Source organism: Tursiops truncatus, chromosome 14, assembly GCF_011762595.2.
Source record: "Tursiops truncatus isolate mTurTru1 chromosome 14, mTurTru1.mat.Y, whole genome shotgun sequence".
Taxonomy (NCBI): domain Eukaryota; kingdom Metazoa; phylum Chordata; class Mammalia; order Artiodactyla; family Delphinidae; genus Tursiops; species Tursiops truncatus.
Window position 1 is genome coordinate 66,501,489 of NC_047047.1, and position 27,187 is coordinate 66,528,675.

Sequence of the window (27,187 nt, forward strand, 5' to 3'; positions counted from 1 at the left end):
TCCAGGCACCCCATCACTGTGTTCACTTCTCGGGGTCTGATCCTGGGAGGCAGATTACACTGGCTTCAGCTCCCTAAACAGTTACCTCCAGGAGCACTTGGTCCAGGGGGATGTGGTCCAGGGGGATGAGAACATCCAGGGGGATGTTCTCTGATCTGCATGTCAGAGAAGGAGGGAGGTGGGACATGATTGACCTTGAAGAGTATTATACTTTGTCTCCGAGCAACTATTATAAAGGCAAAGCTGGTGTGTGCTGGGCGTGGATAGGGCAAAGAGTCCCAGGAATGTGCACCTGGAGCTCCTGGCCACAAACAGCGTGACCAGACCTGATGATGAGCCCCCTATAAGACCCCAGGCCTTGTTGCTTCAAGTTTGAGATCCAGGGGCAAATCCGTCAATTTAAGATGCTGGAAAGTAAATTGAGCCTCCACTGATGGCCTTCTTGCTGCGGTGCGACTCTCTCCACCCCCACTCTCTGAATTTTGTTTAAGAAGCTACAGGTGATAGTAGTTAAGTCACTGGATGATGAAATTGATTTAAAAAAAAGCCTCTTTGGTTACACAGGGCAAACCTGGAAGAGTAGAGATGCAGAGAAACCTACACCTCCATCGCCTAAAAACAGATTAAAAGACTGATGGGAGCTTGTGACCCTACGTAGTGGAACCACCTGTGCTCACTGGCCTGGGAGCACTGTGCACGGCAGCCGAGGTGAGTAGCTGATGAGATGCACACCCAGCTCGTATCTCAGACACAGCCAAGGCCCTGAAGCCTCCTCGCTGCTGTGCTGCTGCCATTTGCACCCTGTGGGTCCTGCCTGGAGAACCCACCCTCCCCTCCTCCGGGCCTGGAGGAGGGAGCAACCTGACTGATCACACCCACCTCCCCCAAAGCTCCTTTTAGAGCGGGCTGTTCCATTTCCCCTGTAGCTTAGCAACCTGAGCCCCTGACAAGATTTACTGAAGAAAAGCTTGACTTTCTCCCAGCAGGTTTTCTTTTTCCTTTCCTTCTCTTTTCTTGTCCTTCTTTTCAAATAATCAGACCTTGACTATGACCAGGTCCTTGTGGATTTCTCCCAGAGATGCTGTTTTCACCTTGCCTGGCTTGCCTGGACTCCTGCACAGACACCCGTTTCCTCCCTGGTCTTCCAGCATCAGGTCTCACCCCAGTCCGCCTCCATGCTGTAGCCAGATTGATCTTTCTAAAGTTCAGTTCTGATAAGCTTCCTCTCTTGTTTAAAACCCTGTGGTAGCTCCCAGGAGAAATATTCCCACATGGCCCTCCAGCCGTGAGCCCTGCCTGTCTATTAGATGTTACCCATTGTCTGTCACACCTTCACACCCTCTGCCCCCCTGGATTATAACTCTTTCTTGCCTCCAGATCTTTGAATATGCTGTTAAAGCCCTCCTTCTTCTTACTTAGCTGTGAAATGTTCTTCAAGATTCAACTTAAACATTGGCGCCTCTGTGAGCCTTCCCTGACCACTCCCCAGGCAGCAGTGACAACCCCTGCCTTTACTTCTGAGGGTTATATATGGAATTGTCACTAGACTGTGAGCTCCTGGAGGGCAGGGAGTATTTCTCATCCTCCAAAATGTGGCCAGTGCCCAGCACAGTGCCTGATGCATAGAGGGTGATCCACACATAATCAGATGTGTGAATGAGGGATACTGGAAGGAAGGAAGAAAAGAAGGAAGGGAGGAGGAAGGAAGGAAGGAAGGGAGGAAGGAAGGGAGGAAGGAAGGGAGGAAGATGTCATGGAAACAAGCGAGTTTGAACATCCAGTAGGCAAGATGCAAGGGTATAGGGAAATGGAGCCCAGAGTGACGCCTGGCCACCAGGACGAAAGCGGCTTCTCTTTGATTCCTGGGACTAAAACTTGTGGATCAAAGGCAAAGCAAGGTGGGCTTCTGGAGGCCTGGCACAGGTACACGGTAAGAGAAAATGCAAAGCCACACCAGTTGAGCCCATTTGCTTCCGGATCTTTTGCTCTGCTCTGAATCACAGGGAGGCTGACCACTAGAGGCTCCGTGTCAGTGGCTTCTGGCTGGGTCTGACCAGTCAGAGGTGTTGGTGGGAAGCTAGGGCATTTTGGGCAGTGACTCTTTTTGGGTCTCTGGTACCGGCCAGATAGGTCTGCTACTATTCCAGCGTTTGGCAGGTGACCCTCGCCCCTGGGCTCAGGTAACACTGCCTCTCTCTCTCTCCTCGTCCCTCTAGTCCTTGGGAGTGATGGTTGCTTCCAGCCGCTCAGGGTTGCCTCATCATCCCCTGATAGATTTACCAGCTCCTCTGTCACGCGTGTAACTAATTCCATGCATTAAATCCCCTTCGTTGTGAGTATTCAGTGCTTTCTGTTTTTTGGTTGGACCCTAACTAATATACCAGCTGAGTTTAGGGACCCCACTAAACTGATAGTGAGGTCACTGATGCGTACCTTGGAGGGGGTGGTATATTTGTCTTTTTTCTGGTTTATGATGGGGTAAGGGTATGCGGTGTGTATGTTTAAACCGGATGGGTGGGGGGGTTGGATGCATTTGTTTGGTTTCCAGACCACACTGCTGCTCACTTTGAGCTCTGAGGGCCCCCTGTGCACGGTCTCCACCCAGTGGTTCCACCCAGCCCCCTGCCCCTGGGGAGGAGTTGGGGGTTGGGCCTCTGCCCCTGAGTTCCAGTTGGAAAAGTAGCCTAAAGGAGGATGTCGGGGAAGCAAGGAGCTGGTGAAAGGAAAGAGAGACTGCGAGGCATGAAGAAGGAAGGAAAGGAAAGGGAAAAGATGGGGAAGAGAGAGAATGGAACAGGTGTATCCATGTTTATCACAGTGTCTGCACATAGTAGGGCTCAACTGATATTTGTTGAACGAATGAAAGATGAGAGGAAGTAGAAGGAACAGGTGGGGTGCACGGGTAGTACTAGCAAAGAACAAGGGGAGCTCAGTCCCCATTCCCACTGTGTCGTCACCCTACTTCAGAGCCTCTGAACAGTTCACCTACGACAGCAGCTTCCTAACGGGTTTCCTCCACTCTCCCTGACCACTGCTTCAGGGACTTTTCCAAAATCACAATCTCAGTTGCTTGAGCCAATGCTTTAGTGGCTCCTAGAAGTGTAGAGATTAAATTCTGTTGTGTACTTCCAAGCACCATCTTCTACTACCTGCTTTCAGCCTGGACTCTTCACGTTGTTCCCCCCTCCTGGAATGTCTGGGAGGACCATTTATTTATAAATGACCTGCTTCCTCTCTCTCTCTCTCTCTCTGTCCTTTTAAGGCCTGGGATTCTAAGGGATTTGAGGCAGGCCTAGGGAACAGAAAGTTAGATAATGAAACTCAGATCTGGCCCTCAGCCCCACCTCCTGCTCTCCCATAAATTCCCTTTGTCTCTTGAAGAGCCTGGGATGACGGTCCCACTCCAGCAGCCAGGAGGTCACTGCGATGGTTCTCACACCCTGGGCTCCTGAGAGAGCATGTGGAGGATGGGATGCGGCAGGCTCTTGGTGCACAGAGGGGCCCAGCCCCCCAAGGCAGGCTTTGTTCACGCTCACAGAAGTCTCACGGTGCCCGCTGCTGAGCTGTGTGCCCAAGCAGATGTGGGGACTGGCACTGGGCAAGTGAGGAGGAGACAGAGGAGCATGTCAGGTGGTGCTTCCCCACAGCCCGGTGGGGCAGCCTGTGACTGCGTGGGAAGCCGAGCTGGGCCGTAAAGAATCTTCTGCTGACTTTGCCAGGAAAACTAGAGGACACCTGGTTCGACCACACCACTCAAATGCATTCCAGTTAACATTTGCAAACACACGTGGCGTGGCACGGCATGGCGGGTTTGATTTGCACAGACCTGGGTGTGACTCTGCTACTTACCAGCTCTGCAGGCAAAGTCCTTAATCTCTCATTTTCCTCATCTGTAACATGAAATAATAAATACCTTTGTTACAGAGTTCCAGGTATTTGGCACCTGATAAGGCTTCAGTAAAAGGACACTTATTATTACTGCTATTTATTAATTTATAAATTATTTGAGACCTCTGGGGGCTGAACTCTGTGCTTGGCCTTGAGACTACACGGGAAGCCACAGAGAAGAATAAAAAGCTTGTCAGTACTTTAGGGAACTGACAGTCTAGAACAGGGTGACCAAAGTATGGCCCTTGGGTCAGTTCTGGTCTAGTGCCTGTTTTTGTGAACAAAGCTTAATTAGAACACAGCCAAGTCCATTCAGTTACACAGTGTCTATGACTGCTTTCATGCTACAGTAGTGGAATCAGGTTGTTGCAACCATACAACCTACAAAGTCCAAAATATTTATCATCTCGATCTTTATAGAAAGAGTTTGCTGACCCTTGGTCTAGAGAGGAAGATGGATATATAATCAGGATGAAGCCAGTTGTAAGAGAGTGTAAATTACCTAAACTGATGGCCCAGAAAAAGAGAGAATCAATTCTGACTTGAGTGGGCATTAGGGTTTTAATCCAGGCCTTGAAGGCGGAGAAGGAAATTGATCGCCAGCACCTGGGAGTGGGGAGGGGTGAGAATAGGCAGGTCAAGATGACCACAGGGGTTTTAAAGGGAGATCGTGCACATGAGGATGGAAGAGACTAGAAATTAAATGGCTAGTTCACTTTGGAGTCAGAACTTAAACCTAGTTCAGTGCCTTGTAGGATTTATTGTACATTACTTTATAGTTAGATAGCATTTCGTAAAATGCATCAACACGCATCAACACATACTGTCTGATTTAATCCTCACAGTCACATTAGGAAGTAGGTATGTCTAATCTGATTTTACAGATAAGGGACACTAAAAAGAATAAGGATCACTCAGCCAGGAAGTAGCAGTGCGGTGCCTTGAATGCAAGGAAGGGGCCTATGACAAGGGTACAACGCCAGCACAGGTGGGAACTCTGTCATAGGAATATGTCCCGGTTACCTGATGCATGACGTAAATGATGCCCTAAAAACACAGGCAAGGGAACCTTGGGCCTGCACAGCTGGGGGTTATTCAAAATTCAGGATATCTTTTTCTTTTCTTTTCTTTTTTTTTTTTTTTGCGGTACGCGGGCCTCTCACTGTTGTGGCCTCTCCCGTTGCGGAGCACAGGCTCCGGACACGCAGGCTCAGTGGCCCTGGCTCACGGGCCCAGCCGCTCTGTGGCATGTGGGATCTTTCTGGACCGGGGCACGAACCCGTGTCCCCTGCATTGGCAGGCGGACCCTCAACCACTGCACCACCAGGGAAGCCCCAGGATATCTTTAAGATCTGTGGTGTTTGTGCACAGAGTCAGATGCTGAGAGAAGAGCCCAGGGAAGTATAAGATGAGCCTGTGCTGACCTCCAAGAGCTGTGGGTTCAGTTGAGGACAACCCTCAGAGTCCCCTAATGGTTTGAGGCTGTTCACGTCAAGTGACCAGTGTGTGGTGCTGACAACAAGGGCACGCGAGTCAGAGGCTGTATCAGGAAGGCTCCATAAAGAGTGTGGGGCTGGAGCTGAGGCCTGGCTGATTCTATGCCATGGATGAATTCAGGCAGCCATCTCCTCATATCACAAAATCCTCATAAAACCATAGAACCTCAGAGCCGGAAGGGACCCCTGTCCTTCCTATCAATTTACAGATGGGAAAACTTGAGTCCCCAAGAAAGGACCAAGGTGCCTAATAAGTATTGATATGGAGTTCAAACCCAGAGCACTGTTTTGTCCCTTTCCTCTGAATTAACCCTGCAGACTTCAGGTTTTCCATTTCCGATCCACCTTAAAGAGTGCTCATAGATGAATATTCCCCAAGCCCCGGTGGTTTCATGACACTCTTCTCCCTCTCCTCTCCCTGTCCCCCACCCCCCACTCTTAATATCTCCTTGCTTCCTTCAGGATAAAGGCCAAGCCTTAGCCTGAGAGGCTGCTGCGGATAGTGGATAGGAGTGTGAGACCTGGCATCAAACTTTCTGGGTTTGAGCCCTGCTCTACCACTTGATCACTGTGTGGCCCTGGACAAGTAATATAACCATCCTGTGCCTTAGTTTCCTCATCTATAAAATGGCTGTAATCACAGTAATTACCTCAGACGTTTGTAAGGAATAAGCAAGATAATTCACAAATGAAACATAGATTAGTGTCTGGTATCTAGTAGGTGCTCAATAAAAGTTAGCTAAATTATTGCCATTAGCCTGGTATTTTTCTGACCCTGCAATTGGCCTCCAGCCCACTTTTCCAGCCTGGCCTCCCCAAACAGGGCTACTTACTGTCTCTTATAAGCCAAGCGTCATCTTGCCTCTTGAACCCTCCTCTCTGTTCCCCTTCTCTTCCCTGCATTAACCTCACACTCTTTCTACTTATCTAAGTCTGCCTGTTTTACTGGATGCCTTTGAAGCTCCAGCCTCTGGTCACCTCTTCTTTCTTAGAAGTCTTGCAGCACTCAGTCTGGACCTCTCCCTTGGTGTCCTGCTGCCGTTATCCATCTTGTACGTCCATATCCAACCGTTCCCAAGGGGCAAGTTCAGGGTCCACCTAGCACTTCACATCAGATTTTGCACTTGGCAGGCAGGCACTCATTCAGTTCTTCATTTATTGAGCGCCTATGATATAAAGAGGGGTACAGGGGTACCCCTTGCTCAACACTAGGGGTACAGGCTTGATGAGCCCCAACTCCAGGCTCATAGTGTGGTAGGAGACAGACTCATGGCCAAGTGCTCGGCACTGGAATGGAAGTGGGACCACAGTTCAGGGGAGCCTGTGGAGGGAGTGAGTAATCGGTATGTTTGAGGGTGATGACAAACAAGGGTAAAGGAACTAAAGAGAGAGGTTCCAGAGTCATTATACCAGAAGAGTGAGTGGATCTGGGCACTGAAGGACAAGGAGTTAAAGCCGATTCTGGGCGTTCTAGCCTGGACAACTGATGGCATCTGTCTGAAAGGTACACGAGCCGGGTACCTGGGGGCTGCCATGAGCAGAGAACGTGTGGACACAGGACCTGGCTGGGGGGGCGGGGTCTGTTACTCCATCTTGGTAAAGGAGGGAACCCAAGTCTGAGGCTGGGAAACAGCAAGAAGCTTCCCAGCCAGGGAAGGTCCATCTGTGCCTGGTGCCGGAGGGGCAGCCTGAAAAAGAGGGATGGGCGGCAGCAGCAAGGCCGGGGGAAACAGGCACGGGTGGGGGAAAGGGCAGTTCAGGAATGAATTCTGAGAGTGCCCATTTCTGAGAATGAGTCTGAACATTTCGGGGCCAGAGTGGGGTTTTGAAGGCCCCACTTGCACTGGATGGTGGTGTTGGCAGAAACAGGGAAGTCCAGGAGGAGGACAAAGTTTGCACTTGGGGATTGAAATTTGCAAACCCTAACTGCATGTGTTGTACAAGCACCAGTGCCCAGAGGGCTGTTGGGAGACAGGAAACTGAGGATTGGAGTTTTCAGGTCAACAACTTTGAAGAGGTAGCAGGAGCTATCGCAGTGCGCCCATCCTCTGAGGGAGGGACCATCAAGGAGGGAAGAGGGCTGGGGACCAACGGGACTGAGGGGCTGGAGAAAGAGAAGTCAGAATAATCAGAGAGGTAGGACGAGAACCGGAGGCAGTGCCTCGCAAGAAAAGCCAGGCAAGGCGAAGCTTCCTCAGTTCAGGAGTGGGCCTCTTTCCTCTGGAAAGTTCTGAGTAAAAAGTCAGGGTCGAAGTAATGTGCATGGAGGCTCTCTAGTCAATTCTCTTTTGGTACATATACACAATGGAATATTAGCCATAAAAAGAACGAAATATTGCCATTTGCAGCAACATGGATGGACCTAGAGATTATCATACTAAGTGAAGTTAAGTCAGGCAGAGAAAGACAAATACCATATGATATCGCTTATATGTGGAATCTAAAAAAAAAAAAGATACAGATGAACTTATGTACAAAACAGAAATAGAGTCACAGATGTAGAAAACAAACTTATGGTTACTGGGGGTGGGCAGGGATAAATTGGGAGATTGAGACTGACATACCCACACTAGTGTATATAAAATAGATAACTAATAAAGACCTACTGTATAGCACAGGGAAATTACTCAATACTCTGCAATGACCTATATGGGAAAAAGAATCTAAAAAAGAGTGGATATATGTGTATGTATAACTGATTCACTTTGCTGTTCACCTGAAACTAACACAACATTGTAAATCAACTATATTCCAATACAAATTTAAAAAAAAATGTTGGAGCAAGTGTTTCAAGGAAAGGAGAGATGGGAGAGTTCCATTAGGACTTCATAGCAATTTAATTCTATGTGAATGAATGCCGAAGCTGGACAACAAAGATCTCCCCAGCAGGCTTCTAGTGGCCCCGACCATCCCCTCATGAGAGGGAGCAGGTGTGACTCGTGCAGGGGAGTGGGGACAGTGGGTAACGCGGAGGGGATAGAAGCACAGAGAGCTCCTTTACTGTGTGGGACTCTGGTGAAGGGGGACAGGGGACAGGACGGGGACTGATTTCAGGGAGCTGCCAAGTTAATGGAGTGAGAGAGGCCCGTCCTGGGTGAAGTGTGACAAGTGACACCTGTCAGGTACGAAATGCAAGGTCGTTTCAGGAGTGTGTGTGTTGCGGGGGCTGGCAGGAACGGGACTTTGGGGGAACAGGGAAGCCTCGGTGAGGGAAAGGGCATTTGAGGCCGCCCTGAGAGAGAGGGGACAGGATTTCAACAGATGAAGCCAGGGAAGAGTGTTCTAGGTGGGCGACCAGCATGAGTACCGGGGTGACGCTGGAAGGGGACAGGATGCTGGGCTGAGGAGCTTGGCAGCAGAAAGCAGCCCCTGGAGGTTTAGGGCAGGGAACAGACGACAGAGATACGATTCAGACTGGCTTTCAGAGAGTTCGGAATGGAAGTCCCACCTGCCGTGGGTTGATACAGGGAGTACCTGGTGCCAAGGGGACCATCTAGAAGGCTGTTCTACAGCCTAGTGGAACTTCCGGCGGGAGCCTGAGCTTCTTCATTTTCCACATGGGGACCTGGAACCACCTTGCCGCCCTCCTTGCTCTGCTGACCCTCTGGCCGTTTGAGACAGGGCTCCTGATAAGGCGACCGGGTTACATAGGCCAGCTCGGTGGGTGTGTCACAGATAAGCGGGGATCCTCTCTCACAGCCTGACCTTATCCAGTCACTTTGGGTGGGGCTGGGGGAGGATCAAATAGCTGCTCTGGCCCTTCCCTTTCCCGTCAGACCTCTGCCTCGAAACTCAAGGTTTTGAGCCATTGATGGTCTTGGGGGTCACCCTCCTTTCAGATTACTTGTTCCTGTTTTTCACCACAATTTATTTACTCTCTTGTATCAGGGACTATCCTGAAAACAAAGAGTTACTTCTTTTCTACCTTTGTATATCTCACACCATGCTTTGCAGGTAGTAGGCACGCAACATTCTTGCCAACCTTCAAACCCAACTAAACAAACACTTCCCACTCCCCCAAGAATTTTTCAGTCAAGTCCCTGAGGTGCTCAGACAGATCCCTGCCCCTGGTTAACTGGCACTATATCAAGAGGAGACAGGATAATAACCAAATAAAAACATTCCCTTGGCATCGGCATTTTCCATGGAGAGAGGAGGAATTGTTCTCCCATGCTGAGTTTTGCAAAGGCATGTAAAGAGTTAATTAAATCCCTGCCCACGGGACTTGGCCAAATAAAGGCAGTGCACCCAGGAGGAATGAGGGAGTCGTGCTGGGAAGCAGGTTTCTCTCTAGGCTTGGGGGCCTGGAGGGCTTGTACCAAAGCTAATGACTGGGGCTGTGTTTCCAGCACTGGGAGACACAGGTCCCTGGGGCCACGGAACGTGATGTAGATTTCCTGGCTCCCCGGCTTCCTTTGCCTGCAGTGGAGATGCCCACGGGAGTCCAAACAGTGATGTGGCTCCTGGCTGGGGAAGACTCACAATGATAATCGGCACAGCAGCTGCCTTTGCTGGGTGGTCACCGTGAGCCGTCATCTGTGACCTGTGACCTGGCAGCCCGTGGCTCTTAAGGACGCGTGGTCGTGGCATCCACCCGGAATGCTGGACTTCATGGCCTCTCATCGGCCCTGGACCTGCTGCACATCTTCTGTGTCAGTTTTGTTCTCAGCTGAATCCCCAGTGCCAGGTGCTGGTACCAGGTACCCGTACCAGGCACATAACAGGTGCTCAAGAATGAATGGAGTTAATTGTCTCACCTTTACTCTAATTCAAGCATGAAGGAAACAGCTCGCAATCTTCTCCCCTCAGTTTCTCTGGCGCTGTGAAGGGTGGGGTAATTATCCCTGGGCTGGCTGGGTAGAAATACTTGCCTTTTCTCTCCTCTTGGTTGATCAGTGTTTACTTGCTGTACGATCTCCTTCAAATACAGGTATTCTGTGAAGCCTTACTAACTCGGCTCTCAAATCTCCCTCAATATGTATGTAGATAGTTATCTGTTATTGTCCTAATCAAAGTTTCTTGTTTGCTTTCTCCCCAAGTATTTCGCTTCCCTGCCATAACCGACCCTCCGCCACAAGCAGCCAGGCCTTTCTAAACCTGTCACCTCAGGGGAGGGATGTGACAGGGCAGAGGAAGAAACAAAGGCATCTTCCCATCTTTGGGGCCCCATAAATTTATCTTTAGGAGACCAGAGGGGACTATGGGCGTAGACAGAAAATTTGGGGGAAACACAAGAGAACTGAAACTGGGGCGCAAGAGAGGGGCTGAGAGGCTGTCAGCTTCCTGCAGTGGAGCCCTGGGGAGGTAGCCAGACCACAGAGGCGTTGGCCGCATGGTAAACCGTGGCCTGTCAGGCCTTGGCCAGCCTCACAGAACTTCCTAGGGCCAGCGTGGCACACAGTAGGGGAGTGAGTCCCCTGCCCTGAGCATGGCACCCCGCTGGAGGACAGGAACAGGGGACAGTGAGGGCCACCCACGTGGGACATGATTACTGAGGCCCAGATGGGTCAGTGAAGCCCGGACCACCTCTGGATGAGATGCCCCTTTGGCATTTTGCAAATCCCACCCTCACCCCACCCCCGCCACTGGAACTTGAACACATTTCAGAGAAAAGGGAAGAAGAATCACAAAATCACAGAACTTAGCTTCCTGCTTCCCCAGTGGTTGGGGAATGTGGTGTAGAAATTAAGTTGTTACAGAGGAAGGTATAATGGTTAAGTACCAGACTCTGGAGCCAGGCTGCTTAGGTTCAGATCCCGGCTAGCTGTGTGAGCTGAGGCAAGCCATTCCACTTTACTTCTCTCTGTTTTGCCCCAGTTTTTGTTTTATTTTGTTTTGTTTATTTATTTATCTGTTTGGCTGTGTCGAGTCTTAGCTGTGGCAGGCTGGCTCCTTAGTTGTGGCATGCAAACGCTTAGTTGCGGCATGCATGTGGGATCTAGTTCCCCGACCAGGGATCGAACGTGGGCCTCCTGCACTGGGAGCGTGGAGTCTTATCCACTGCGCCACCAGGGAAGTCCCTGTTTGTTTGTTTTTGTTTGTTTGTTTGTAATCTATAAAATGGCTCGCTCTACAATGGCAGTTCGTATCATTTATAAGACAGACCTGGGTTCCAGTCGTGGCTCAGCAGTAACTAGCTCTGTGACTCTGGGACAGTCATTGAACACTTTGCGACCAAGTTTTCTCAAAATAGTCCCTACTGACCTCACCGGGTTGTCATGAAGATCCCAGGAGACATATGGTCTTCCTTTGGTGGTGCCCTAATATGAAGTTGATTTCTGAATTCTCATGCATTTTATAAATACCATTGATTATTAGGATGACCCTTGTGACTTATAAGTAGATTACAAATAACTTGAGGGCAAATACTGATTTAAGCTATGCTAAGAAATGGATGTGCCACACCTTTGTCCCATCCTGCCCGACGTAGTGCAGGGCCCCGTCACAGGGACATTCGATAAATATCTATTATTATTGGGGATTCTGAAGGAATAGATGCAACTTTATTTACAAAGAATCTGAAAACAAGGTTTGGTTCAGAGGGTCAGGAGATGTGAGCTGGTCGGGATTTGCTTGGCAGTGGCCCATAGAACTTAGAATTGTTTGTTTATTTTTTTAATTGAAGTATAGTTGCTGCGCAATATTACATAAGTTACAGGTGTGCAATATAGTAAGTCACAATTTTGTTTTTAAAGGAACGTACTTTTCCTTTTTAAAAAAAATTTATTTTTTTTTTAAATTTATTTTTGGCTGCTTTGGGTCTTCATTGCTGTGCACGGGCTTTCTCTAGTTGCGGTGAAGGGGGGCTACTCTTTCTTGCGGTGCGCGGGCTTCTCGTTGCGGTGGCTTCTCTTGTTGCGGAGCACTGGCTCTAAGCGTGGGCTTCAGTAGTTGTGGCACACGGGCTCAGTAGTTGTGGTACACGGGCTTAGTTGCTCCGCGGCATGTGGGATCTTATGGGACCAGGGCTCGAGCCCGTGTCCCCTGCATTGGCAGGCGGATTCTTAACCACTGCGTCACCAGGGAAGTCCAGTGATTCACAATTTTTAAAGGTTATAGTTATCATAAGATATTGGCTATATTCCCCATGTTGTACAATATATCCTTGTAGTTTATTTTATTTATTTATTTTTGGCCACACCGCACAGCATGTGGGATCTCAGTTCCCCAACCAGGGATTGAACCCGTGCCCCCTGCAGTGGAAACACAGAGTCTTAACCACTGGACCGCCAGGGAATTCCCTGCAGTTTATTTTATACCTAATAGTTTGTACCTCTTACTCTTCCACCCCTGTGATGTGCCTCCCCACTTCCTTCTCCCCACTGGTGAGCACTAGGTTGTAGAACTACAGTTTTGACTTTGCTTCATTCTGTGATTAGCCTTTGAGAAAGTCAGCACAGGTAAATGTGCCTGAGCTCAGGCAGTGGTCCCAGGAATAGATCTATCTGGGTGGTGGGGCTTTTCCATCTTTCTCAGTTCTCATTTCCTGTGTACTGTCAGCAGAAGCACGCTGATTTTAGACATAGGTCTACATATCAACTCCACCCTGGACAAATGTTGTGATCTTGCTTGAGTTACCTAATGAATTGCCTTGTGTCTCAGTGCCCTCATCCATAAACTCTAGCCAGTACCACCCGTGTTATTGGGTTCCTGTTGGGATTAAATCGGATCATGCATGCACAGCCCTCTGTCCAACGCTTGGCACAGAAGATGTGCTTCCAACATTTGTTTCCATCTCCATCCTTTCCCTTCTTGAGGAGCTGGCTTAGAAGAAGAAACCTAAAAGCAGGCAGTGGGAGCTTTCATCCTGCCATGAAAAGGATGGCACGCCCTGTGATGTTTGCCCCTGACCAGAGCAAGATTTACTAGATGTGCAACCACTTAAGGGATATGGAAGCCCTCACCTCCTCTGGGGTCAGAGAAGGTCAGGCTCATGTTTGAGAAGTGGTGTATTGTGTTCGGAAGACATTATACACTCCATCAATATTTGATGAGGCCCGGGGGTGCGGTGTGGTTGGCTGATCAACTCTGCAGTGTGACTACAGGCTGTCCTGTACCTGACTGTGACAGGTCAAAGACCGATGTCCTCAGGGAAGAAGGGGCACATTGTCCTTTAGGGAGGACAGCAGGGCTGATCTAGCTCCAAATTGGCTTCTCCCTTTTTCTTGCTCTCCCACTGGAAAGCACAATGATACTCATATCTAGCAATTGCTGACTGCTTATCCTGTGCCAGGCACGTAACAGGTGTTATCTCTTGTAGACCTCAGAAGGCTCACTTTACAGTTAAGAGCACTGAGGCCTAGAGAATGAAGATACTCCCTCAAGGTCAAATAGTAAGTTGTGACCTGAGGAGGGCCAGCTAACCAAGGCAAAGAGGTACATGAGTCAACTTGACCTCAAGAACGGGGGCCTTTAGGAGAGATGTTTTCACCAACTGGGGGCTGTGAAGCTCTAGAGAATCTTAGGGAAACAGAAAAAGGATGGGAAGCCGTGTTCCCAAAAACCCGCAGACCCGCCTCAAGTCTTAGCACAAGAATCATGGAATTGACCTTAATGCCTCCTTCGATTTTAGCTTCCCTTCTCCCACTACTGTTCTCTTTGCCTGGCCCAGACCTGTCCCTTTAAGAGCAAAGAGAATGACCCTGGAGCTTTATTGCTTTTTGTGGGTATGAAATAGTGTGTGCACTGCAGCCCTAAACAGCTCCCTCCTCACCCAAAGGCTAGGCAGGAGGCACCCATTCCCCCCGGGTCTGTTTCATAGTGCCCACCTCCCTGCCAGCCCCCCACGGTTGCCGCTGTAGGTGGACTGTGGGTTTGTTTGGATAACGGATGTTCGCTCCTGGATGCTCTTAGCATTGTAGCATCTTTAGTGTCCATCCCTGGATGTCTTTGGGATGTCCAGCCTGAGCACAGCTCCATAAACTTGTCTGGCTGGGAAGTGAGTGTGCAGCGAGGGAATCATGGATTAAATAAGACCGTGCATGCAGAAGCACTCATCATGGTGCCTGGCCCGTGGCAGGTGCTCCATGTGTGTTATTGGGATTTGATTTGGAGTGGAAGCGTTGGATTTCAGTTCCATAAAGGCACTTAAAATTTCTTGGCTCAAACCCCACATTTTATAAATGAAGAAGTTTGCCCAGAGAGTTGAAGTGGATTGCCCAAAGTCATGGGGAATGATCTGGGTGAGCACTGAGTTCCTGGATTCAGATTCTACCTAATAATAATGCCCTTAGATGCCCTCTCTTACTCTGGACCCTGGGCTTTACAGGACCCCCACTATGAACCTCCTTCAGCTATGCCTCTCTCTATGGGTAAGGAGTCTGCAGGGCCAAGGAGATGTGACTACCTGGAGCCCACGTACCTCCTCTAGAACATTCTCTGGGTACCTAGAGAATTCTAGAATATTCTCTGTGTACCTAGAGACTCTCTATGGTACCTTGAATTCCCTGCCTGAATGATCCCAAGCCTGTTTCCAGCCTTCTTCAGGCCTCTTTTCCAGGTTCATCCTACGAAAGGCAGAGGTCACAGCCAGTAGGGCCAGTCTGTACAAAGGGTGGCAAACGGGAGGCTCTTAGTGGGGTGTATAGTGGGAGCTCGGGGATATGGGCTGGGATATGGGCAGGCGGTGGCGGATGGGAAGAAAAGTCCATGAGCCCAGGCCCAAGCATTGGGGCAGGCTCTCCCTGTGCAGCAGAATTCTGAGGAGGGTGAGAGCTCTAAATTTGAAACTGGCCTTCTAAGTCATTGGGAATATGTATTTATTAGGATAGGATGGTATAACATTTTCTTTATTTGTTAGCTTGATCTATAACCTTTAAATATTAGACCCCACATAAATGGGGCTCTATCTGTACTCTTGTGCTGGGCCTTGCAGATGTGAGGGGTGACCTGCTTCATAGTGATCTGTTATGAGAGCCCCAAGGGGAATCCTGGTGAAAAAGACAGAGAACACATCACTCACTGAGATGACTGGGAGGGCATGGCTGAGTGCTTTTCCTAATGCTCTGTGGATGTTCAAACATATGAAAGACACGGACAACAGTATGAGAAATGTGAATGGGCTGTAAATGAGGGCAAGAAGAATCAGCTGCATTATTGTATTAACATAATATCCATTCTTGAAAAAAGGTGACTCTTTGGCCTTCAGATTAGTTTTGCATCAAAACTGAAGGAACCTTTGAAAACGCCTTGAAGGGTTTATGTCTAGGCCGTCATCCACACCAGCAAGGCCTTTGATAATAAGTAGCCCTTTGTTCCCCATTCCTCAAAACCAGAGGTTCAGGGGAGGATGTGCGATTTGCCCTAGAGGCGTCTTCTTCCTTTTCCTTCTCTCCACAGATGAGTTTCTCAGACTCCAAAGTGAGGGGATGGACTCCAAGGGGAAGGGTTAGGTTAGAGCCTTCATTCCACCGGAAGGAAAGCCCTTTTCTGTGGCCCTTCTGTTTTTCTAGAAAGCTGGTGGAGACGCCTGGCTCCAGACCCCCCTCTTGTTGTGAGGTGAGCATGCCCGTGGCTGCGCGGCTGCACTGCCACGGTTGATAGGGAGCTACGTCCTGGGCTATTATGCTGCGCTCCCTGAAGGAAAACCTTCCCTTCCCATGACGGCACGACCCACGGTCTCTGTTTACTGTCTTGCGCAGAGTCCGGTTCCCAGAACTCCCTGGAGGATTTGCAAGGCTCAGGCAATAAGGTGTCTCATCTGGAGAGAAGAGAGGGGCACGGGAGTCACCAGAGTCCATGTGGATGAGTTGAGCTCGGAGTGGCCTCGACTGCTTACTCTTGTTGACTTGAAGCCACCTAGCAGTGCTCAGGGTCTGACCGTGTTGCCAAAATGAAGAGGGGGTGGAAGTGCTCTAGTAAGCACTTTGGTGGAAGGCTAAGGGCTCATCCGAGCGGTCAGAGGGGTGAGACCCCTCACGTGATATCACACACTGTAGGTACCCTACAGCCTAAGCTGGAAGGACCGATCTTGCATGAGGCTCTGAGGCCAGCCAAGTTTGTGTTGGTCAAAGTACCCTCCATTAACTCTTCCCCTGGAACCCAGATGGGTGCCATGGTGCTCTGCAGCTCATCCAGCATTGGCCCGCGTCTCGCAGCTCCCAGGGCCTACACTGGGCTTCCTGGGTGGGTCCCATCATGCTACCCTCTCCTGCCACACCCTTGAGGACTAAGGTTTACACACACACACACACACACACACACACACACACACGGAATTTACTGGTTGGCATTTTATTTCTCCAGAGTTCTGTTTACTGATGGGAGGCAGTAGAAGAGTGACTCTCACATTTCAGGGAACATTTTGTTCATTTAAACCCTGATCACTTGTTTCCTAACTTCCAGGTGAGGGATGTGCTGGTCCATATGGCAGGCCGCCCGTGAGAATTAGAGGAAAGCGCCCCTCCCTGTGGGCAGGCACAGGCCCTGCCAGGTGGAATTGAGGGTGGATTCTAGTCCCTACTTGCCCTTTGCCTGGATACCCCTGGGCTCTGAGCTCTCTCTCAACTGAACGTGCTCCGTGGGAGTGATCCTAATGGGAAGGGTTCTAGGCTAGGGAGGAGGGGAGAGTTTTGGAGGCAGATGGAGACTTGTAGTGGCCCACAAATCGTCTCATGTAGTGTCTGTCTCTTTCACCTACTCTGATGCTGGAGCTGGTGCTATAGGCTGCATGTGCCTCACTGGCTCAGCCGGGTTAATTACTAGGAGTCCCTGCTAAGTGCCGGACACTCCCAGGAGGACTGATGCCCAGTGTGTGACGGGCTTTATAGTGGACCACATTTTTAGAAACAATGATTTTATTTGACCCAGTGATGACTTTGGGAAATAGGCAGGGCCAAAGATTATATCCATTTTATAGATAAGAAAACTGAGACTCAAGAAAGGTGAAGTGGGGACTTCCCTGGTGGTCTAGTGGCTAAGACTCTGCGCTCCCAATGCAGGGGGCCCAGGTTCGATTCCCTGGTCAGGGAATTAGATCCCACATGCACGCTGCAACTAAGAGTTCGCATGCCACAACTAAAGATCCCACGTGCTGCAACTAAGACCTGGTGGAGCCTAAATAAATAAATACTAAAAAAAAAAAAAAAAAAAAGAAAGAAAGAAAGGTGAAGTGGTGTGCACGCAGTCACCCAGCTAGTAAATGGCAACGCTGGAATTATGATCCTCCAGTTCTACTGAATCGACAGCTATGCCACATTGCCTCCTACCAGACAGACTCACAAAGTCCAGCTTTCATCTTAATTTTCCAGAATGTACAAATCTTTAAGGACTCCTTTGTGCCTTCAAACTATGGACTGTTTGCCCCACACATTCGCTAGTGTCCTACCGGCCATTTGACAGGATTCTGCTAACAATATGACACATCTGTTTAGCACTTAATGTTTTGGGGAGGCCTTTCTCAACAGTCTTGTATGGCTGGCAGGGTGGGCATTCTGTCCGTTAGAGATGAGCAAATGGAGACCCAAAGAGGATGAGTGAATTGCTGACTCACACGCCTGGTTCAGAACCAGCATCCAGGTCTCTTCCTTTTTAAGGCTACAAGCTTTCAGCTTTGTCATGCTGCATCTTCCCCAGAGAGCTTAGGAAGCATAAGAAACTGCCTACAGGAAATATGCTTCACCTTCCTAACAGACACGGCATTCCAGAACCAAACTCCATGGAAACGGAACGCAGAGGGTATGTCCATGCCTCTCCTCTAGACCCACTCCAGTTCCCATTAGAAGCTGATGAGCCACCACGTATTTTCATGGTAGGTCAATCCTAATCCATATCCTCTTCAAAGCCAGAAAAATCGAGTCACAGAATATCAGAAAAGAAAGGGAACCGTAGAGTCTTCCTTCTAGTCAAACGCCTTAATTTTACAGATGAGGAAATAGTTTTTTGTTTTGTTTTTCAGATTTATTGAGGTATAATTTATAAAATGGTAAGACATGAATTACGAGATGATTTGAAACACTTATGCATTGTGAAAGGATTCCCCCCATCAAGTTAATTAACACATCCATCACCTCACATATTCACCTTTTTTGGTGTGTGTTTGAGAACATTTAAGTTCTACTCTCTTAGCAAATTTCAGTTATACAAGTATAGTGTTATCAACTATAGTCACCATGTTATACAGTAGATCCTCAGGCTGTATTCATCTTGTAACTAAAAGTTTGTAGAATTTTACCAACTTCTACCTATTTCTCCCACTGTCAGCTCCTAGCAACCACGTTCCTACTCTCTGTTCCTATGAGTTTGACCTTTTTAAAAAGTGGGTTTTTTTTTTTCTAAGATTCTACAAATAAGTGATACCATGCAGTATTTGTCTTTCTCTTTCTGGCTTATTTCACTTACCATAATTCCCTCTAGTTTCATCCATGTTGTTGCAAGTGATAGGATTTACTTCTTTTTTAAGGCTGAATAATATCCCATTGTATTTTTTTTACCACATTTTCTTGATCCATTCATGCCTCAGTGGACATTTATGTTGTTTCAATACCTTGACTATTGTGAATATTGCTGGCATGAACATGGAAGTACAGCTATCTCTTGGAGGTAACAGTTTCATTTCCCTGGGGTATATACTCAGAAGTGGGATTGCTGGTTCATATGGTAGCTCTATTTTTAATTTCTTGAGGAATATTCATACTGTTTTCCATAGTGACTGTACCAGTTCATATTCCCACCAACAGTGTACAAGTGTTTCCTTTTCTCCACATCCTAGCCAGCATTTATTGTCTTTTTGATAACAGCCATCCTAACAGGTGTGAAGTGATTGTGGTTTTTTGATTTGCATTTTCCTGATAATTAGTGATGTTGAGCACTCTTTCATATACCTGTTGACCATTTATATGTCTTCTTCGGGAAAATGTCTAATCAGATCCTTTGCCCATTTTTAATTGGATTATTTGATTTTTTGCTGAGTTATATGTGCTCCTTATGTATTTTGGATATTAATCCCTTATCAGATATGTGGTTTGCAAATATTTTCTCCCATTCCATAGGTTGCCTTTTTATTTTGTGATGGTTTCCTTTAGATATTCTGTGCTCATGGATTGAAAGAATTAATAGTGTTAAAATGTCCATACTACCCAAATCAATCTACAGATTCAATGCAATCTCTATAAAAATTCCAATGCACCTTTCACATAAACAGAAAAAATAATCCTAAAATCTGTGGAAACACAAAAGACCCCAAATAGTCAAAGCAGTTTTGAGAAAAGCAAAGCAAAGCTGGAAGCATCACATTTCTGGATTTCAAGCTATATTACAAAGCAATAGTAATCGAAACAGTGTGGTACTGGCATAAAAACAGATACATAGAACAGTGGAACAGTATAGAGAACCTAGAAGTAAAACCGTGTATGTATGGTCAGTTAATTTTCAACAAAGGAGCCAAGAATATACAATGGGGAAAGGATAGTCTCTTAAATAAATGGGGAAACATGGACAGCCACATGCAAAAGAATGAAATTGGACCCCCATCTTACACCATACATAAAAGTCAACTCAAAATGGATGAAAGACTTGAATGTAATAACTAAAACTGTACAACTCTTGGAAAAAAACTCAGAGAGATGAAGCTCTTTGACATTGGTCTTGGCAGTGATTTTTTGAATTTGACACCAAAAGCAAAGGGAACAAAAGCAAAAATAAACAAGTGGGACTACATCAAATTAAAAAGCTTCTTAGTATGGATAAGGAAAGAGTTTGTGGCTACAATAGAGACAGGTTAAATGACTTGCTCAAGGCCACCCACTTAGTTATGGGTATAGGGAATATTTCACAGTCTCATGTTGAAGTTGTTAGCTTGGCTTCCACCTACACAGATCCAACATTTGGAGAGTGGGCCCTGGGAAAGGTGAATGGCTGCTGTCATTGGAGTCCTCTGCTCTATTCTGAAGGAGACCCAGGAGGGTGACAGGGTGAGGAACATGAAATAGAAGGTTGGCATCTTATTGCTTGCTCTCAGTCTGAAATCTGGGCTCTGTTGGCTTCACCTGATTCCTTATAACCTGGAAGAAAAACCTTTCTACCTCTGCACTGACCTGTGAGGACTCTCTGGGCCCTGGACCTGGGCCCCACCCTCTGCAGATCCCCACTTTTCTCTGGGAGCAGTTGCTCCCTCCACACACTTACTGAGCATGTATTTCATGCCAGGCTCTGAAAAGACATGAAAAGACAGACATGGCTTCAGTCCTCAGTCCAGCAGAAGCAGAAGGCTGCTTAAAATATTTGATCCTGGAATTAATTATACAATTAATCCTGAGAATTCCCTGGAATCAGCATTCATACCTTGGTTGGGCTGTTAGGTGACCCCACTCACCTATTCTGGATCCTGAGCCACCTTTCCTAGCCTCTGGGTCTGGACGCTTTTCCCTGATTGTTTTCTGATGCCCACCTTAGACCCCAAACCCTGACCTATGGGTATCTACAGAGATGACCACACCTCTGTGTTCTCCTGCCTGGCCTGAGCACCTGAATTGATCACTATGCCAGATACTGGGGAGAGGGTGCTGAACATGTCAGGAGCGAGCCCTGTTTTCAGGAAAGGATGCTGGCTCCTGGCCTCTACTCTCTGGCCAGGGATATGCATGCTTTCCCTGTTCACTTGGAACTGCTGAGCATTAGCCTTGGCTCTCTTACACAGATTCAGTATTATGTGTGTCTTGCCTTTGATCTCCTGTCAGTCTCTGCCCTTGACTTTGAAGTTTGGGTTCATGGTTACTGCACGTCTCCTTGCCCAATGAACTGACCCTGAACTGTAACCTCTGACACAACAACTTCCTGCCACCATGCCCACCAGCTTGGCCCACCTCCTAGTGCCTCGCCCACTTCGTCTGAGGCAGCCGATGGCCTGGAGCCGACCCATCATTATAACAGGCCCTCAATAAATATTTATGAATTGAATCAACTCCAGAGTGGTTCAGAAATTACAGGTGCCTTTAAAAGAATCCGGAAGAGTTGGCTGTCATCTAATGGTACTGAAACCTTGCACTTCAGACTGCGACTCAAACCCACATGGCCAGGACTCGAACCTGGCCAAAACTCAGATTGGGATTTGAATCCACGTGGCCAGGACTCGAACCTGGCCAAAATCCACGGTCTTCCAACTGAGATCACATGCCTGGTTTCAGGACTTAATGAAGCTCAGATTCTTGATGTCTCATCGCAGAAAGAATTCAGTGAGAGACAAAGTGATAGGTAAGAAGTGGATTTATTTGGAGAGAAACACACTCCACAGACAAGGTGCAGGCCATCTCAGAAGGTGCGAAAGGCACCAGGGTATGGGGTTGTCAGTTTTTATAGGGGTGGGTAATTTCATAGGCTGATGAGTGGGAGGAGTATTCCAGCTAATTCAGGAAGGGGTGGGGATTTCCAGGAATTGGGCCACCACCCACTTTTTTTTTGTTTTGTTTTGTTTTTTTTTGCGGTACGCGGGCCTCTCGCTGTTGTGGCCTCTCCCGTTGCGGAGCACAGGCTCCGGATGCGCAGGCCCAGCGGCCATGGCTCACGGGCCCAGCCGCTCCGCGGCATGTGGGATCTTCCTGGACTGGGGCACGAACCCGTGTCCCCTGGATCGGCAGGCGGACTCTCAACCACTGCGCCACCAGGGAAGTCCCTCCACACAGGACTTTTATTCTAGGGTATAGTTGACAGTCTCAAGCCCAGCCTTCTAGGGGGCCTGACCAGCCCTGGATAGTGGAGGTGTGGGAAACAGGTGCTGCCTGTTACTGGCTGATCTGGTGAGCCTTTTCTTCCCTCCATACTTCTCCATAACAGGTCTGCCTACTCAGAAAACAGAATCAAAGCCAGCCTGTGAGGTGCTTTGTTTTCCTTGAATGCCTCTTTAGATGTTTGCTTGGGCTGCTCCTCCAAATTAGAAACCTTTGTTGGCATTCATGAACTTTCTTCATGAGGTAGATGCAGTCAACTTGCTTGGGCACCAAAGCTTAAATCCCTGTAAAGCAAATGACCAGGTCCCTGCTGAGGGGCAGCCAGTGGCAATGATTTCTGCAATCAGGCTCAACTCAGGCGCTGGGTCACTAACTGGGGCACACTCTGGTTTCTGCTGAAAGTGAGCTTAGAACTTTTCCCAAATTCTGTTTGTCTCTTAAACGATCTCACCCCCAGGATGAGAGAAAGATTTTGCTTTCTCTCTCCAGTAATGACCTCACTGGAAGAGTGGTTGAAACTTGATATCCTGACAGGCAGCCCCTAAGATGGCTCCAATGATCCCCATCTCCCAGTATTCACACTCTAGGGTACTCCTCTCCCTTTGAATGAGGGCTGGACTTACTGACCTAAGAACAGAATAGAGCAAAAAGGACGGGATGTCACTTGTGAGATTAGGTTATAAAATGACTATGGTTTCTGTATTGGAAATGTATCCGCATTTTTCTTTTCCTCTCCTGTCCTCCCTCCCCTCTCCTCCCCTCCCCTACTCCCATCTTGTTTTCCCCTGGAAATGTATCCATGCTTCCCTCTCCTCTCCCTTTCTCCTATCTTCCTGTCCTCTCTCCTCCCCTCCCTCTCTTTCACCCCATCCCTTCTCTCCATTATCTCTCTCTCTTGCATCATTCACATTGGGGGAAGCAAACTGCCATGTTGTGGGCAACTCTATGGAAACGCCCACGCGGTGTGGTGAGGAACTGAGCCCCTCAGCCCAACCACTGGGAGGAACGGAAGTCGGCCAGCTTCCCCATGAGAAAGCTCTGAAGTGGATCCTTCAGCCCCAGTTGCGTTGAAATCACTGCAGCCCCAGCCGACAGCTTTACTGCAGGTTTATGAGATACGCTGAGCCAGAATCAGCTGAACTGCTCCTGGATTCCTGACTTACGGAACTGTGAAATAATAAATGTTTGTTGTTTTAAGCTGCTAAATTTTGGAGTCATTTGTTAGGCAGCTGTAGATAAATAGTATATATACCCATGTAGGAGCTCCAAACGCATGGCTTCCATTTCTTCACTAGTGATTTGTTTATAACCTTCGTGCCGTCTGCCTTCTGTCTCCACCAAGGCTGCTGCTGGCCCATCACATTGTGCCAATTAAGAAAAGGGACCCATTCCTCAAGATAGTTTTCTCCCTTTGGCTGGAAACTTGTCATGAATATCCACTCTGTGAGGACCAGGAAGGGAGGACGCCTTGCAGATGGGCTGCCTTTGTGCAGTGCGCAATCCACATCGTTGCATGTAGCACCCCTGACCTTACTCCTGCTGGAAAATTCCTTTCCACTGTCATCAAATCTGATGACCTTTCCTTAGTTCTCCTTCTCTTTGATCTCTCAGTTTCATGTGACATTATGAGCCACCCCCTCCTCTTTGCAACTTGTTATGTTGGATTGAAGGAGACAGGACGGAGCCGGATTAAGGATACAAGTGGTATATTGCTAAAAAGATTGATTGGCTATTCCGACAGCCGCAAGCCCCAGCACGGCTCTTCACGAAGCCAGACCTTCACGGTAATCTACCCCAGACGGTCGCTGCCTGGGGGCTTCCTGCTCTCATTCTCAAGGTCACCTCTGGTTCCAGCTTCCTGTCTCCAGCGAGTTCTTGTTCTCTGCTCTGACCTTGGGCCTTTCCCTTTATTGCTACCCTGGTGTTTGTGCCAACAGGGAATTGATCCTTTGTTCCTTACTTTTCACCCAAACCTCCCTACTCCAATAAAGTTTGAGGAGACAGGAGTGCGTTTTCATTACAGAGTTGCAAACAGTGAACGGTGAGAGCCCTCTACTTTTACATTTTTTAAAATTTATTTATTTATTTATGGCTGCGTTCGGTCTTCGTTTCTATGCGAGGGCTTTCTCTAGCTGCGGGAAGCGGGGGCCACTCTTGGTCGCGGTGCGCGGGCCTCTCAGTGTCGCGGCCTCTCTTGTTGCGGAGCACAGGCTCCAGACGCACAGGCTCAGTAGTTGTGGCTCACGGGCCTAGTGGCTCCGCGGCATGTGGGATCTTCTGGGACCAGGGCTCGAACCCGTGTCCCCTGCATTGGCAGGTGGATCTCAACCACTGCACCACAAGGAAAGCCCGAGCCCTCTACTTTTAGAAGTCCTTTGGGGATTCTGTACTCCTGCTGGTGCCCCACTCTGTTCTCCCATCCCTTCGCCGATGCAGCCCTATTTAACCTTTTCCTTCATAAGCTTGTCTCCTGCTAGCCTATGCCTCCAGTCACACCTGCCATCTGAAGGCTGGTAAAGGTACTAACCTGTGGGAAGACGGTTTCCTCCCTGAGAGGAATTCTGTTACCAGACATTAAGCCAAGGTTTTTTCCACAGGCCTCAGCTCTTAAAGTGATCCCAGATGGATCAGGTGTTAAAGGCCACCTCTCCAGACCGACTCAAAGTGGAGGGAGCAGTTTTAAGATTCTTTACTAGAATTGTCTTCTCTCTGGGACCATGTTTGTCCCTCTTCCTGGGCATTTCCCCCAGTGAGCTGCTGCCACATTTCCCCTGCATTTCTGGGTTCCTACCATAGCTCAGAAACTGACTTCTGATTGGATGGACTCTCCATTGCACTTCATGCAGGCAGCCCTTTTACTTTGAAAAGAATTACAGTGGAATGGGTGCCTGGGTTGCTCTTCACGCAGGCCCAGTCTGTCTGTACATGACATTTTCTTTGACCAGCTTTGAAAAAGCCAATTTAGATGATCACCACCTGCAGTTTCAGTCTCGCATGCAATGCTAACTCACAGCCTCTTTTGTTACCAAAACAATTTGGTTAGACTTTGCTGAACAATCTCTCTCTCTCTCTGGCATTGCTACTTTCCAAACGTTTCTGAATCATGTCACAAATTCTCTCCCTCTTTGCCTTTTGTGACGTAAAGCCTTTCCTCCCTCTCCTTCCATCTCTCAGACCAACTGTGTCTCTTTCTTTAGACCAGCTTCCTTCTTCTGTTTCCAAAGGTGAGCCCTTCTGGCTCACTTTTCCCTCATTCCCAGGAAACCTCATCTACTCTTGAGGTTGGGCTATTACTTTTAAAAGTTAATAGATATTTCCTTTATTTATTTATTCATACACACACACACACACACACACACACACACACACATGTATATGTTTTTACAATCCTAGCCATTTTTAAGTGTACAGTTCAGTGGTGTTAAGTATATTCTAAGTATATTCATACTGTAAAACTTCACCACCATCCACTCCAGAGATCCTTTCACCTCGTAAAACTGAAGCTCTGTCTCCATTAAACATTGACTCCCTATTCTCACCTTCCCAGCCCCTGGCAACCATCGTGCTACTTTCTGTCTCTATGAATCTGACTACTCTAGGTACCGCATAGAAGTGCAATCATAGAGTATTTGTCCTTTTGTGACTGGCTTATCTCAGCATAATGTCCTCAAAGTTCATCCATGTTGTAGTATGTCAGCTATTACTTTTATACAAGTAATTCCTACAGATCCAGTCCTTACCTATCTTTTATGATTCACTTCTACACCCCCAGTTACCTTTTGGATTCTTTAACATTGAATCACTGCAGTCCCCTCAGAGACCACAAGTCTAAAATCATGCTCACCTACCTTCCCTTCAAATCAGAGGGTCCTCATTTCTAGCAATAGAAATAAATTTCACAGTCTCTTTACATCTTGGGTCCTTTTTTTTCCCTTCTCCTTTTATCTTTCCCCCTCAAGTTACTCCACAGCTTATAAACTGTCTGTAGCTCCTTATTGCCTAGGTAATGAAGTCCAAAGTCGTCAAGCCACTCACAACCTGGCTTTGAATTAGTTGGGATTAGGCTCAGTTTCATGTGTCAGAAAAGCCAAAATAATAGTGGCTTAAAAATGAGATAGAAGTTTATTTACTTTCTCTCATGCAAATGAATGCTGGAGATAGGCAACCCTGGTCCGGTACACAAAGCTGTCAGGGACCCAGACTCCTTTCTAGTTCACTGCTCTATCATTTCAAGGACATCTCTATCCTCATGGTGTAAGATGCAGCTGGAGCTCCAGCCATCACATCTGCATTCCAGGCAACAGCATGGAGGAAGGGGTAAGGAGAAAGGGCACATGCTAATTGTTGTCTAAGGACATTTGTTAGAATTATCCTCATACCATTTGCAATTATATCTCATTGGCCAGAACTTAGTCACATAATCACACCTAGCTACCTGGGAGGATGGAAACTATATTTGGGTGGCCCCATATCAAACTAAAAACTGGGAGTTCTGTTACTAAGGAAGATGGAAGACTAAATATTAGGTAGGAATACTAGGCCTCTCTTCTGCTTCAGAGTGCCCTCTGCACACCCTGGTATCAACACATCCCATTGGAATGGGATTATTTGACACTTGCTGTCGCTCCTACTAGGCTGAGAGCTCTTTGAGGCTGAGAATCTTGTCTGCTTCATTTTTGTGCTCTGGTATTTGGTGCAGTGCTTGGCAAGGAGATGGGGCTCAACAAGTGTTTGATGAAACACTGGCAAAACTTATACAGGAGGGAGGGGCCAGGAAAGTGTCCCAGAACAAGGAAGAAGCTTCTTTGGGGTAAATAATCCTCTCCTAGAAAAAATAACAATAATACTAATGAAATTAAATAATGTCCTAGAACATCATTATGCATTTGTGATTAGGACAGATATTTTTTTTCCCCCTGACAGAAGAAATAAGCTATTCAGTGATGTTGAGACGATGCTTGAAGTCACATATCCATTTAGTGCTGAGGAGGCCTGGAGCCTGCATTCCTTCACTGCAAGCCCAGTGGTCTCTTCCCTAGAATGGGGAGGCCAGAGCAGACTGCTGAATCACCTACCTCCAGTGCACCAGCTCCAGATTCCTTTTGCTTTGTAAATAAATGAAGTCCTGGAGGCCTGCTTCAG

At 47.9% G+C, this 27,187-nt stretch overlaps 1 long non-coding RNA gene across 1 annotated transcript in view; it reads left to right on the forward strand.

Annotated features, from left to right (window-relative positions):
* Nucleotides 1–27,187, forward strand: part of LOC117307936 (uncharacterized) — a 130,059-nt gene that overhangs the window by 48,008 nt on the left and 54,864 nt on the right. Inside the window, exon 4 of the long non-coding RNA XR_012325763.1 lies at nucleotides 565–708. This is a non-coding gene — a long non-coding RNA (uncharacterized lncRNA). The remainder of the gene's footprint in view (nucleotides 1–564; nucleotides 709–27,187) is intronic.